The following is a 14089-nucleotide window of genomic DNA, read 5'->3' as shown; positions in this document are numbered from 1 at the left end:
GGGCAAATCACTTAACCCTGTTTGCCTCAGTTTCCTCATCTGTAAAATGATCAGGAGAAGGAAATGGCAAACCACTCCAGTATCTTTGCCAAGAAAACCACAAATGAAGGTACAAAGAGTCAAACACAAATGCACAGCAACTCTCTCTCTCCATATATATATATATATATATATATATATATATATATATATATAGTGGTAAAATATGAAAGTTTTTAACAGTCGGTTAGGATAACTGAAAGACGCCAGTTTTTCAAGGACCACCCTTTTGGGGAGGAGATGAACAGTCTGCCTGCTGCGCATGTTAGACTGCCTGCCGGGTTTTTTGACTTCCGGGGTGGAGAGAACGAGAGTAGGCCTTTTTGCCTGCTTGGCGGGACTCCTGGCGGCGCGGCACAGACAGTCTCCCTCACTCCAAAGATGGCCTTTTCGGTTTGGTGAGTTTTTATAAGGAATATAGACTAAGCCTAGATTTAAGACGATTTGTACTGTATTTCTATTTTCCTATCCTTCTAATCAACAACACCTTATATACAATAAAGGCTCTATCTAGAAAACCAGAAGCTTCTTCCATTTACTAGTCTGGGAGATAAATTAAGGGAAAAGTTAAGTAGGGGAGATTTATGATCTAATATCCAATTTTAAATCTCACAATATATATATATATATATATATATATATATATATATATATATATATATATATATTCTATGTACCTAGTTATTTATATGCTGTCTCCTGTGGTAAAAAGTGAAAGTTTTTAACAGTTGGTTAGCAATAACTGAAAGATGCCAGTTTTTAAAGGACCACTCTTTCGGGGAAGAGATGGTGATGAACTGCCAGTGCGTCTGCTAAGCACTCCGCTTCTGTCTGCTAAGCAATCCACTTCTGGGGTGCGAGCTTAAAGGCAAGGAGAGAACGGAAGTGATGTCTCTTTTTCGCTCACTTGCTCCTGGCTGGCTCGCTTGGGACACAGACTCTGACTCAGGTCCTTGGTGATCGGCCTGGTCCTCCGTAACAGCACGTGCTTGACGCGGTTCTCAACCTCAGAAGTGGCCTTGGGTTTTTGGTGAGTTCTATACAGAATATGGACTAAGCTTAGATCTAAGACTATTTATTTGTTTTTCTACTTTCCTATCTCTCTAATCAACATCACCTTGTATTGTTGGCTAAGTAATTCCCAAACAATAAAAGCTCTAACTAAAGCTCAGAGGCTTCTTTCACTTACTGGTCTGGGAGATATAGAAGGGAAAGGTTAAAAGGGAGTTTAATGCTCTTGTATCCAATTTTAAATCTCACAGTTTGGTGACCATGGAAGGGACCTTAAGGACCCTCCCACTCTCCCTAGTTTGGCCACAAGCCAGCTAATTTGGTGGATTTTCCAAATACCCCCCCTGCCCCCCACAGACTTTCCCTTTGCCTAATCTCCCTTAAAGCCTTTAAGCCTCTAAAAGCCTTGCTTTAAAGGGAAAAAGCCAGTCCAGTTTAAAGGGCAAAATATGATTGAATTTCTCATTTTCCCTTTGGTTTTTTTTTTTTTTCAGTTTTTCTCATTGGAACGTATTGGGGTAGCATACTGTCCAAACTTAGACATCTAACTTACTCGATATTCCTTCATCATGTTATCAGTTTCCTCCTCACTCACATAGCAAAATCTTTTTGGTATAATGGTATGGGAGTAACTGTCTCCACTGAAAATGTGTTTAATATTAGTAGGAAATTTATACCTGCAGTTGAAATAAATTTTAATACCATACTCACGATAGTTCACATGACTATAACTCTCATTATGGGTATTATCATGGTTGTAATGTGGAAAGAGATTAAAGGTAGACCACGTGGTGAGAGAGATGCTAAGATAGCTCCCTCTGCTGGAGGTAACCCAGCTTAAGAAACAGATATTGGCCAGTCTTTAGAATCAGATCAGCAGAAACTACTCTCCCTGCAGGAAGCTATAGAACATAGTAAAAAGGGAGTGCCAATTCAGGTTAGAAAATATGACCCCTTTAAACCAGGTGACTTGAGCTCATGGAAATCAATCTTCCCTAGTTTTGAGAAACATCCAAGCATTGTAATTTCACAGTTAAGGACTATATTTAATACATATCAACCCACTTGGGCTGATGTTACTTGCCTTATGGAAACTTTACTGTCCCCAACTGAGATTACAAATATTGTCTCAGCAGGAAATGCCCTAGTTGCGAAGGGTCAGGCTGTTATGGCATGGCCTCTAAAGGATCCAGAGTGGAATTATAATAATGACAGGGAATTCCAAAAATTAAAAGATGCTAGGGAAACACTTATGAAGGGACTGGAATTATGCTCTAAAAAACCTGAAAACTGGATGAAATTTATGAGCACATTTCAGGAGACTAACGAAAGACCAAGCAGATTTTACGATGGGCTTTGTGAGGCCGCCAGGCAATATACCAGATTGGATCCAATTGATTTAAAAGATCCTCAACATGTTTGTTTGTAATTCTCTGCCAGAAGTACGCAAATATTTTCTGACTCAATGTCCAGATTGGAGGACCCTCACAGCTGATAGAATTAAGGACCTTGCGAATTATGTCTTTGACTCACGTGAGGAAAGTCCAGATCGTCCTAAACAGAGCATTCTGGCACTGGCAATTCCTAGTCAGCCATGTGAACACCAGAATAAGGGCACTAAGGTGTATTGTTACTGTCATAAGGAGGGGCATACATTGAGGGAATGTAGGACTTTGAGAAGAAATTTTAATTACAAGCGAAATCAAAATAGAAATAGATCTTTTCGGAGGAATACAGAGGGAGAGTATCAGAATACCAGTAATAGACCCTATCAGAGGAATACAGAAAGGCAGTACCAGAATAATGGTAACCAAGGTCCCCCTCAGAGGAGAGCACAGGAATGATGGGATCTTGGGGAGGAATGGAACATAGATAATGAAAGCCATATATTCCCAGATCCAGATTTTTTGAATGCCCTTGTACCCACCCCAGAGTAAAGAACCACATATAACCCTAAAAGTGGGGGAGACTTATTATGATTGTCTGCTAGACACAGGAGCTCCTAAATCAGTATTGGTAAACAAATCAGACCCTGGGTGTAGACCTGTAGGATTTTTGAATGTAGTAGGAGTCTCAGGAAAAACCCAGAGAGTGGTAAAATTGAACCCTCGCATGGTATCTATGGGGTCCTTAACAGTGGAACATTCATTCTTACTCATGCCTGATGCCCCTGTAAATTTATTAGGTCGTGATCTCCTTTGCAAGCTTAGAGCAACCATATCTTGTGCTCCAGATGGGGCTGTCTCCCTACAATTGCCAGAGGATACTGTTCATTTATTACCGATTTTACTTACAGAAGCTCAAGGAACAGTAGGGGAGGTATCCAAAATTCCCTCGGACATTCCTGAATCTTTATGGGCCTCATCCCCTAATGAGGTGGGGCTCCTTAAGTCTGCCATGCCTGTTACCTTTAAAGTTAGGTGGGTACCACCCCCCTCCATTCCACAGTATCCATTGTCTAGGGAAGCAATAGAAGGGATCACCCCTATAATTGAGGCTTTGAAAAGCCAGGGTATTATTATTCCATGTCATCACTCTCCATGCAATATTCCCATTTTGCCAGTTAAAAAACCCAAGCCTGGGCCAGATGGTAAATCTGTTTATCATTTTGTGCAAGATCTTAGAGCGATTAATAATTATGTTATTCCTAGACACTCTATAGTCCCAAATCCGGCTATGATAGTGTCATCAATTCCGTGTGAGACTACATGCTTCACAGTGGTCGACCTCTGCTCTGCCTTTTTCTCCATACCAATACATGAGGACTTTCAATATTTATTTGCTTTCACCTGGAACAATACACAGTGGACCTGGACTAGACTCCCACAGGGATTTGTAGACAGTTCTACATTATTTTCCCAAATTTTACAGCAGGATCTGGCCTCCCTTACCTTTAAAGGCTCCACACTAGTACAATTTGTTGATGACTTACTTTTGGCCTCCCCTAATGCTGAAATTTGTCAGGAAGATAGCCGTCACTTACTGCTGGAGCTGCACAAGAGAGGACACAAGGTACCCAGGTCAAAGGTACAATGGTGTTTGCCCCAGGTAGAATACTTAGGATTTATTCTGGCTGTTGGAACTCGCTCTGTCTCTTCTAAGTGAGTCCAGGCCATTCAACAACTCTCTTCCCCCACTACTAAGAGGAAGTTGAGAGCCATTCTGGGAGCAGCCAGGTACTGCAAACCATGGATACCCTCTTTTGGTGAAATTACTAAACCTCTCATAGCTCTAACAAAAAATTCTGTCCCAGACACTTTAGAGTTGGATCCCCAGCATCTCTCAGCCATAGCAGAATTAAAATGGGCCTTGTTATCAGCACCTGCCCTAGGACTACCAGATTATAGTAAGCCTTTCACTCTCTTTGTGCATGAACAAAGGGGGGTGGCTTCTGGAGTTCTGACTCAATCACTGGGGCCTAACCAACGCCCCATAGCCTACTATTCAACCCAGCTGGACCCTGTAGTGGCTGGAGCACCATCTTGCCTTAGAGCAGTGGCGGCCACAGCCCTTTTGGAAGAAAAAGCCTCTGATTTGGTCCTGGGTAACCCTCTAACTGTGCCATTGCACAGTTAATAAAATTCATGAAGTGGAGGCTCTCTTACTACGTCATAGGACACAAGCCTTTTCAGATCAAAGGCTGGCTAAGTATGAAATAACCCTGTTAGGCAATGAGAATATCACTCTAAAACACTGCACAGTCCTCAACCCAGCAACACTACTCCCTAACTTACCATTCTCGGGGGAACCATTGCATGACTGTGCTTCTTTAGTTGATATGGCTGAGAAACCCCGTGATGATCTTTTTGATACACCTTTAGAAAACCCTGATCTTGTCCTCTATATAGATGGTTCCTCATTTATGAGAGAGGGGACCCGTTTCACTGGAGCTGCTGTAGTTTCTGATTATGACACCCTCTGGGCAGCGTGTCTGCCTTCCCATTTTAGTGCACAGGCTGCTGAACTTGTGGCTCTTACACAAGCCTGTAATATAGCCAAAGGTAAGAGTGTCACCATTTTTACTGACTCAAAATATGGCTTTGGTATATGCCACTCTATTGGCATGATTTGGCTACAACGAGGCTTTTTAACATCCTCGGGCAAGGTTATTGCCAATGGGGACCTTATCAAGGACCTCTTAGATGCCCTGAAACTGCCCTCTTGCCTAGCCATTGTACATTGCCCTGCCCCCACAGGGAATAGTTATCCTGTTTCAAAGGGGAATGTAAGAGCTCATTCTGCAGCCAAGCTTGCTGCATTAGAAGCTCCTGAACATGTATTTAACCTTTCACCTTCTGAGGATATTCCTTCCAACCTAATCTATGATGATTCTGAAGTAGAAAAGTGGAAAAAGAAATTTAAGGCGAAACAGATCAATGGCATCTGGGTGTCTCCGGAAGATAAGCCACTTCTTCCCCGGAAATTCTACCACTAGGTATGCCTCTCTGTTCACAGAAAAGGCCATTTTGGTACACAAGGCATTGTAGACTCTATTAAGAGAACCTGGATAGGGGGCAGCTAGATGGCGCAGTGGTTAAAGGACCGGCCCTGGACTCAGGAGTACCTGAGTTCAAATCTGGCCTCAGACACTTGACACTTACTAGCTATGTGACCGTGGGCAAGTCACTTAACCCCCATTGCCTAAAACAAACAAACAAACAAACAAAAAAAGTTGAGAACTATCTTTACATATAACGGAAAAAAATAAAATACTTAAAAAAAAAAAAAAAAGAGAGAACCTGGATAGCACCAGGTGTGACTAACACAGCATCTCGAATCTGTTCGGGCTGCTCCACATGTCAATCTTATAATCAGTATGTTTTTAAAGCCAAAGCTTATGGAGGATGCCCTCTAGCATATACACCCTTTGAGCACTTACAAATTGACTATATTACAATGCCAAAAGCAGGACATTATAAATTTTGCCTTGTTATAATTGATCAACTCACTCGGTGGATGGAGGCATTTCCCAGCCCTGCATCAAAGTTCACAGAAAGTTAGTCTCTGAAATGATAAGTTTCCATACTTCTGAAACCTCATATCAATTTCACCAAAGACAGTATGATGGTAAAAATGTGTGCTATGCTCCATAACTGAGAATATATTAGTGATATATACAATAATTCCAAACCATACCCAGAGTATAATGACATATAAATAATAAATGAATGTAAATAGCTGATTATATTAGACATTATTACATAATCTTTTAACAAGTAAATGACATCATCTTATACATAAATTCACTATTATAACAGTAGCAGATACTTAAAGTGGTGATCAATTTATCAAAAAGAAATAAGACTTCAATTAGCAAGATTCAATATTCAATGTTTTTAGTGAGGTATCAAGCAATAGGGTTCCATAACCCTCCCTTTTTTTTTTCTTCCTGCTCATTGTTTCTTAGAGCACAATAGAATTCCATGAACATTCATATACCACAACTTGTTCAGCCATTCCCCAGTTGATGGGCAACCCCTCAATTTCCAATTCCTTGCCATCACAAAAAAAGCAGCTATAAATATTTTTGTATATGTGGGTCCTTTCCCCTTTTTTATGATCTCTTTGGGAAAAAGACCCAAAAGTGGTATTGCTGGGTCAAAGGGTATGCACAGCTTTATCACCCTTTGGGCATAATTCCAAATTGCTCTCCAGAATGGTTGGATCAGTTCATAGCTCCACCAACAATGCATTAGTGTTCCAATTTTTCCACAGCTTCTCCAACATTTATTATTTTCTTTTTTTGTCATTTTAGCCAATCTGATAGGTGTCAGGTGGTACCTCAGAGTTGTTTTAATTTGCATGTCTCTAATCAATAGTGATTTAGAGCACTTTTTCATATGGGAATAGATAGCTTTGATTTCTTCATCAGAAAACTGCCTGTTCATATCCTTTGACCATTGCTCAATTGGGGAATGACTTGGATTCTTATCAATTTGATTTATTCCCTATATATTTTAGAAATGAGGCCTTTATCAGAAATGCTGGCCATAAAAATTGTTTCCCAGCTTTCTGCCTCCCTTCTAATTTTGGATGCATTGCTTCTGTTTGTACAAAACCTTTTTAATTTAATGTAATCAAAATCATCCATTTTGCATTTCATAATATTCTCTATCTCTTGTTTGGTCATAAACTGTTCTCCTTTCTAATGATCTGAAAGGCAGACTATTCCTTCCTCTCCTAATTTACCTATGGTATAACCTCTTATGTCTAAATCATGTATCCATTTTGACCTTATTTTAGTATAAGGTGTAAGACAACATACACACTTTCAATGACCTCCTTTAGTGACTAAGAGTTTCCTCCTGATGAAGCACCAGAAACACCCAGCCCCATTCACAACCCTAAGCATCAGGAGAGGTTATGCCCATTTTCCTTCACTGAGCTCCCTTTTCATCAATGCTTTCTAATATTATAGTCTCAGACATCAGGGTCTTTGTCCACAGAGCCTTATTTTTATCAGTTGAGGGTCTTTGGATGGGTTCCATATGAGGAAAGAATAAGAAAGATCCTCGCCTCTTCCTTTAATGGCTCCTTTCACCATTTTTTTAACTTTGTCAAATTTTGTTGATTTTGAATGGACCACGTCTACCTACCCAAAGAGAGGGAAAACATCACCAACTTGGGAAATCAAATTCTCAGTGGATTAAAATGTATTCCTTCTTTTCTCTCTCTTACTCCAACACATAAACCTTGCTAAACTTGTATTTCCTTTAAAAAAATTTTGTTGATATACTGTTTTTATATCACCATCTCTTATCCATGTCCCTCTTCCCCACCCATCTCTTTTAACAATGGATAAAAGAGGGACAGCTAGGTGGCGCAGTGGATAGAGCACCGACCCTGGAGTCAGGAGGACATGAGTTCAAATTCAACCTCAGACCCTTGACACTTACTAGCTGTGTGACCCTGGGCAAGTCACTTAACCCCCAATTGCCTCACTAAAAAAACAAAAAACAAAACCAAAAAACAACAATGGATAAAAGAGGGAGAAGAAAAAGTTTAGCAAAATTAATCAGCACATTAACTAAATTCAGCAGTCTAGGCAATATTCCACACTCATATGCCCTGGCTTATGCAAAGGAGACCAAACTGAGTCATTACAATTTTATAGTATTCAGTTTTTATGCTACTGTAATCATTATATATTGTTTTCCTGATTCAATAGTTCACCTTAGTCTTCCCTTGTTTCTCTATATTCGTATTTGAAGTTTCTTATAGTATAGCAACATTTGTGCACCATAGTTTAATTTCATCATTCTCCAATCAATGGCCAAATACATTATTTTTAAAAATTTGTACTTTCATCCACAAAAGAGACAAAGACCTATTTGTACAAAATTATTTATGGCAGCTCTTTTTGTAGTGGCTAAGAATTAGAAATCAAAGAAATGCCCATCAATTGGGGAATGGCTCAACAAGCTGTGGTATGTGATGGAATATTATTGTGCTATAAGAAATGACAATCGGGATGATTTCAGAAAGGCCTGGAAAGACTTGTATGAATTGATGTACAGTGAAGTGAGAAGAACCAGCAGAACTTTGTACACAATGACAGCAATATTGTTTGATGAACTGTGAATGGCTTAACTATTCTCAGCAATACAATGATCCAAGACAGTAAAGAACTGATATCAATTGAACACAAACTGAAGCATGCTATTTTTCACTTTCATTTTTTCTTTTATTCAAATTTTCTTATACAAAATGACTAATATAGTAATGTTTTGCATAATTGCACATGGATAACCTGTATTTGCTTACCACCTCAGGGAGGAGGGAGGGGGGGAGGGATAGAATTTGAAACTCAAAAATTTAAATAAAAATGTTTATTGAAAGTATAATTTAAAAAAAATAAAGTCAAAATACAGTATATATTCCTTATGTATTCTTTACATAATTTGCATTTCATGTGCCCTCCTTTTCCACTACCTCCTTTACTCTCTCACCCCACAGGCAGAACTCATCTCATCATATATCCTGTTCTTCCATACTCTGTCCATGGTGAGGGGAGTGGGGAATAGGCAGGGAGTGGAGGACACATGGACTCTTCACTGGTAGCATCCTTGGCTCAAAACACTCTGATAATTTTTCATACCAACATCCAGTGTTTCCACCCAAATCTCAACGTCTAACCTGCTCCCCCTCCTGCTGGATGTTAGTAGGACAAATACCTTTGCTTCAAGATCTAGGGGCACAGAGAATGGCAATCCTTTGTCCCAACTCTGCCTCTAAAGCTAATTCATATACATCACATTCTAACCATTAGTGAGAGCTATGGAAGGAGACATTGACCAGGTTGCCCTTCCATGGTATGTCTCAGGGTATTGGAACCATAAGGCAAAGTTACACTGTTAACATCATGATATAAAACAGACTATGCTCTTTTTTTTCAATAACCCTTTGAGATGTACTGAAAAAATTCCCCATATCCTATCCAGAGGAAATAATCCTTTATAAACTAAGTAGAAAAAGGGTAATGGTATATTAAAGTGCGACTTCTGCAGATTCTATTTTATAAAATTATATTGATCCACAAAAAATCCTACATCTATGTGACATCCCAGTGACCTTCTTGAAGGCTATGCCACTATAATTTTATCTTTTTTTCTGCTAATTTTATTTTATAAAAACTCATTTATTCCTCTGGTGGTGTGGATAGACTTGGAGTTGGGGAAGCCTGTGCTCATATTCTGTCTTAATCACTTACCAGCTGTGTCACTTAAGGCAAGTCACTTAACCTTTCTGATGCTCAGTTTTCTCATTTGTATAATGGGAATAATAGCACCTACCTATGGTGATCTGTCTCTGTTTTTGGCTGTGTCCCTGTTTCTTTGTCTCGGTTTGTCTCTGTCTCTGTCTTCTCTCTCTCTCTCTCTCTCTCTCTCACACACACACACACACACACACTTCTGATGAGGAGGATGATACACACTCATGGGAGTATGGGAGGAACCTTGACTTCTTGAAGACTCTGTAATTTCTTTTTGGTTCTAACCTATCTGGAAAGGCTTTGAGTGTGATGCTGACAAAATACTGTCTATTGACTTAGGACCCACTTTGCCCATTCAAATTAGTTCAATTCAATGTACATTTATCATAGTCTAAGTATGAAGAGGACCAGCTAGGTGGCACAGTGTATAGACCTCAGTTCAAATCTCATCTCAGACACTTACTAGCTGGGTGACCCTCGACAAATAACTTAACCCCAATGGCCTTAAACATCCAGGGCCATCTCCAGGCATCCTGATCTATATCTTGCCACTGAACCCAGATGGCTCTGGAGGAAAGAGTGAGGTTGGTGACCTTGCACAGCCCTCCCTCACTTAAACCCAATTCAGTGCAGTCATGATATCACCCCAATGTCATGGTCCTCTTTGAGAATGAAACACAAACAGCAACAACTCTTAGGTGATTGAATGTTTTTGTTTCTTTGTTTTGTTTTGTGTGTGTACATGTGTATATACATAGTGAACCACTGGACTGGAATGAATACAAAAAGAACCCCCAAGAAAATGATTTTTTAAAAAATCTCCATTCAGAGTAGAAAAAAATATATGGGGTAAATATGCTTGATTACATTAAAATACAAATTTTCTGTAGAAAAAAAGCAGTGTGTTCAGAATAAAAAGAAAAATAATGGACTGCAGAATATATTTATAGAAATCATGACAATTAAAAACAGCCTCTAAAGTATATGTTGTTGAATTGTTTCAGTTGTGTATGACTCTTTGTTACTCCATTTGGTGTGGTTTGCCATTTCTTTCTCTGGCTCATTTTACAAAAGAGGAACTGAGGCAAATGGGATTAAGTGACTTGCACAGGGTCATGCAGCTAGTAAATGTTTGATGCTGGATTTGAACTCAGGTCTTCCTGACTCCAGGGCTGGTATTCTATCCATTGTGCCACCTAACTGCCCCTTTAAAGTATGTAAGGAAATGTTAAAAATATAAACAGTAAACTCTCAGTCCACAATGCATAAATGATCCAAATATATGAATACATAAATTGTTAGTACTGGAAGAAGCATAAATGTCCAACAATGATTGTACAAATTATGGTATTTGATACATGTAATTCATTAAAATGTTTTTATCATATTAATGCTTGAATAAATTGTGGTAAATCAATGTAATGAATTATAATAATGCAATTAAGATGGCAAATATGAGAAATACAAGGAAAGGCCTCCATAAAATAATACAGAGCAAAAAAGGAACAAAACACAGAGTAATTGAAATCACATTAAAAAGAAAAGTAACTGAGACTTGATGGAGTCACTAACATGACTTTTTATGAGTTAAATGTCATCACTGAAGTGAAAATATTTGCCAAGTCAGTTTGATTATATTGATATCCAATACTATTTATAATAAATTATTGTTTAAAAAGTATACAAATCTAGCAAGGGGAGGTGGATGCCAGAAAAAAATAAAAGAACCCCAGGGTTGAGGGATGACTTTTGAATCCTCTTCATCATCCCTCTTTTGGCTCCAGGGCTTTCAGAGTGGTTACTGTCAGGTAGTGTGGTAGAAAAGAGCACAGAAAATGCTAAGACTTATGCAATTCTTAGACAGTCTAGTCTGTCCTCAGATAGAAATATACCTCTTGGTACTTTTAATATGAGATCTCTTTTCAATGACCCATGAGTTGATGATAATATTATGGAACAGAATCATATCCCTTTTGACAACCTCACTAGAAATTAAACATGATGAAGGGCAGCTAGGTGGCGCAGTGGATAGAGCACCAGCCCTGGAGTCAGGAGTACCTGAGTTCAAATCCGGCCTCAGACACTTAACACTTACTAGCTGTGTGACCCTGGGCAAGTCACTTAACCCCAGTTGCCTCACTAAAAAAAAAAAAGAAAGAAACGAAACATGATCCCAAAGTGATGTTGGCCACCAAAAAGTATGGTGAAAAATATTTAGGAAAAAACAGTTCAAAATCAAGAAATGAAAGAAGCCAGATACTTGTAGACTTGTACACAAAAGCATCATCCTCAGACATCATGAAAAATTTCTTCAAGAAGAATGTCAAAGGTGTTTGATACAAAATGCCCCATTAACCCTGCCCATCCCCAAATGAAATTGACCTCACTTAAATAGGAAACTGGCTAGTGGCAAGTTGAGTTTTCTTCAGTACAACCATTTTTGTACAAGCAGGCCACAGTAAAAGGTCAAAACCAAATTACAGGCATGATTAGAGATGAAAAGGTCCTGTGTACTGCCTACCCATACTATGTTACCAACCTGATCTGTTTCGACAAGCTGTCAATTTCCCCAAATTGGGAAAAAGATGAAGAGGAAAAAAATTCATTCATCCAATCAACATTATTTAATAAAATTATTTCCAACTTGAAATACTAATAAATTGTAAAAAAAAAAAAATGGTGGTATAAGCATGTAATCTTGAAGAGGCTGAGATTGGTGGATCTCCTGAGCTCAGAAATTCTGAGTTATATTGGGCTAAACTGCAACTGGGTACCTGAAGTAAATCTGGCATCAGTATGGTGAAGCCCTCCTTCAGGAGAAGGGGTAAGGAGGAGGGAAATCAGCTTGCCTAAGGAAGGTAAATTGTCCCAAGCGAGTGTCTCTCAAAAGTGGGATTGGCTCCATGAAGAGCCATTGTACTTTCAGCCTTGGTGGTACAGGGAGATCCACATTTCTTTTTAAATGCTAATAAATGACTGAAAGGGATTTTGGGAGGGGAAGGTCTCCAAATTAAATCCTAAAACTCAAGTTACTTATATCTTACTTAAAAATAGTGATGCAATATAAATTATAACAATAAGAACAAGAAAACAATGAATCCATATGTCTATAATTTTTTATTATAGCCTTTAAATATGATTGCAGGTTAATATATGGTTATTTACTTTGCTGACTTCAATTTTTGCAATTTAATGTAGATATTTTCATCATTTTCTGTATTTCTTCTAATTTTTTTTCTCTTACAGCTTTATGGCCTTTTGATTTGATAGAAGATGGCTGAGGCAAGAAAAAGCAGAGAATACATCAAAACAACAAAGGACATAAGCACCATCTGGGAGTAGGGTTAGAAGGCACCTGAAATTTAAAAAAATGACACCCCTAATCGTTTGAGAAATAGGATTATTTTGTATTAATCCTTGACCATTTTGACTATTCAACATGTAGCAGAATCCCTCAGCTTTGTATTTTGATTGGTATGCCTTGGTCTGATTCTTTTCTGATTCTTTGTATTCTGTTTTCCCACACATGGCAGCCCCAAGTCATTCCTGTTAGGGGCCTCACCTTTGGATCATACATGCTCTTCTACCATCCTGAGTTTGACCACCCTTTCCACAAGTCAGAATTACCCTTTTTCCCATTTGGGAATATTCTTCAATATAGGTTTAACCACTGGGTGGCACTGCTTGCTACTAACCTAATCTTGTTCAAGAGGCTTAATGGGTTCCGAATTAATTCCACTCACCTGGGTGGAGGTCCTGGGTTGGGGGCGGTGTAAAGAGTGTCAAACCCTATGATTCTCAGAGAGCTTGTGCAAGTCCTTCTGCTTCCCAGCTCCTTTTCCTTTCAGAGTAGCAACACTGATGTATTAGTCTAGGAGGTGCAGTTGGTATGGATTTACCCAATCAGAAACAGAACTGCTTTTCTGCTTTATTGAAAAACTCTGCTGCTTCTCTGAATTTCCTGTTTCACTGAGACCTAGTCCCATGCCTATGGCTTGATGGAATTGCTCCCCATGGAGATATGAACATAGGTAGAATATTGTTAAAAAAAATCAATAATTTAACTTAATCTAAATTGAAAAAATTATATAACTGTACTTTTATGAAAAATTATAACTTTAGAAAAATTATAATTGAGCTGTAAGTCCCATCTGGGTCATGATTCAATTTGTAAGAAATATTTTAACTAACTTGGGGGGACTAATCTGACTGGTGGACTAATCTGGGGACTTATGACTGGCTGGCTATCTGACTGCTATTAACTTAGTATGAGCAGTTTAAAAATTTTTCCCACTGCTCTACTCCCAAATTGATAAGCAAAAGATT

The sequence above is a fragment of the Dromiciops gliroides genome, chromosome 4 (assembly GCF_019393635.1).
Source record: "Dromiciops gliroides isolate mDroGli1 chromosome 4, mDroGli1.pri, whole genome shotgun sequence".
NCBI lineage: Eukaryota > Metazoa > Chordata > Mammalia > Microbiotheria > Microbiotheriidae > Dromiciops > Dromiciops gliroides.
This window is presented reverse-complemented; position numbering follows the sequence as displayed.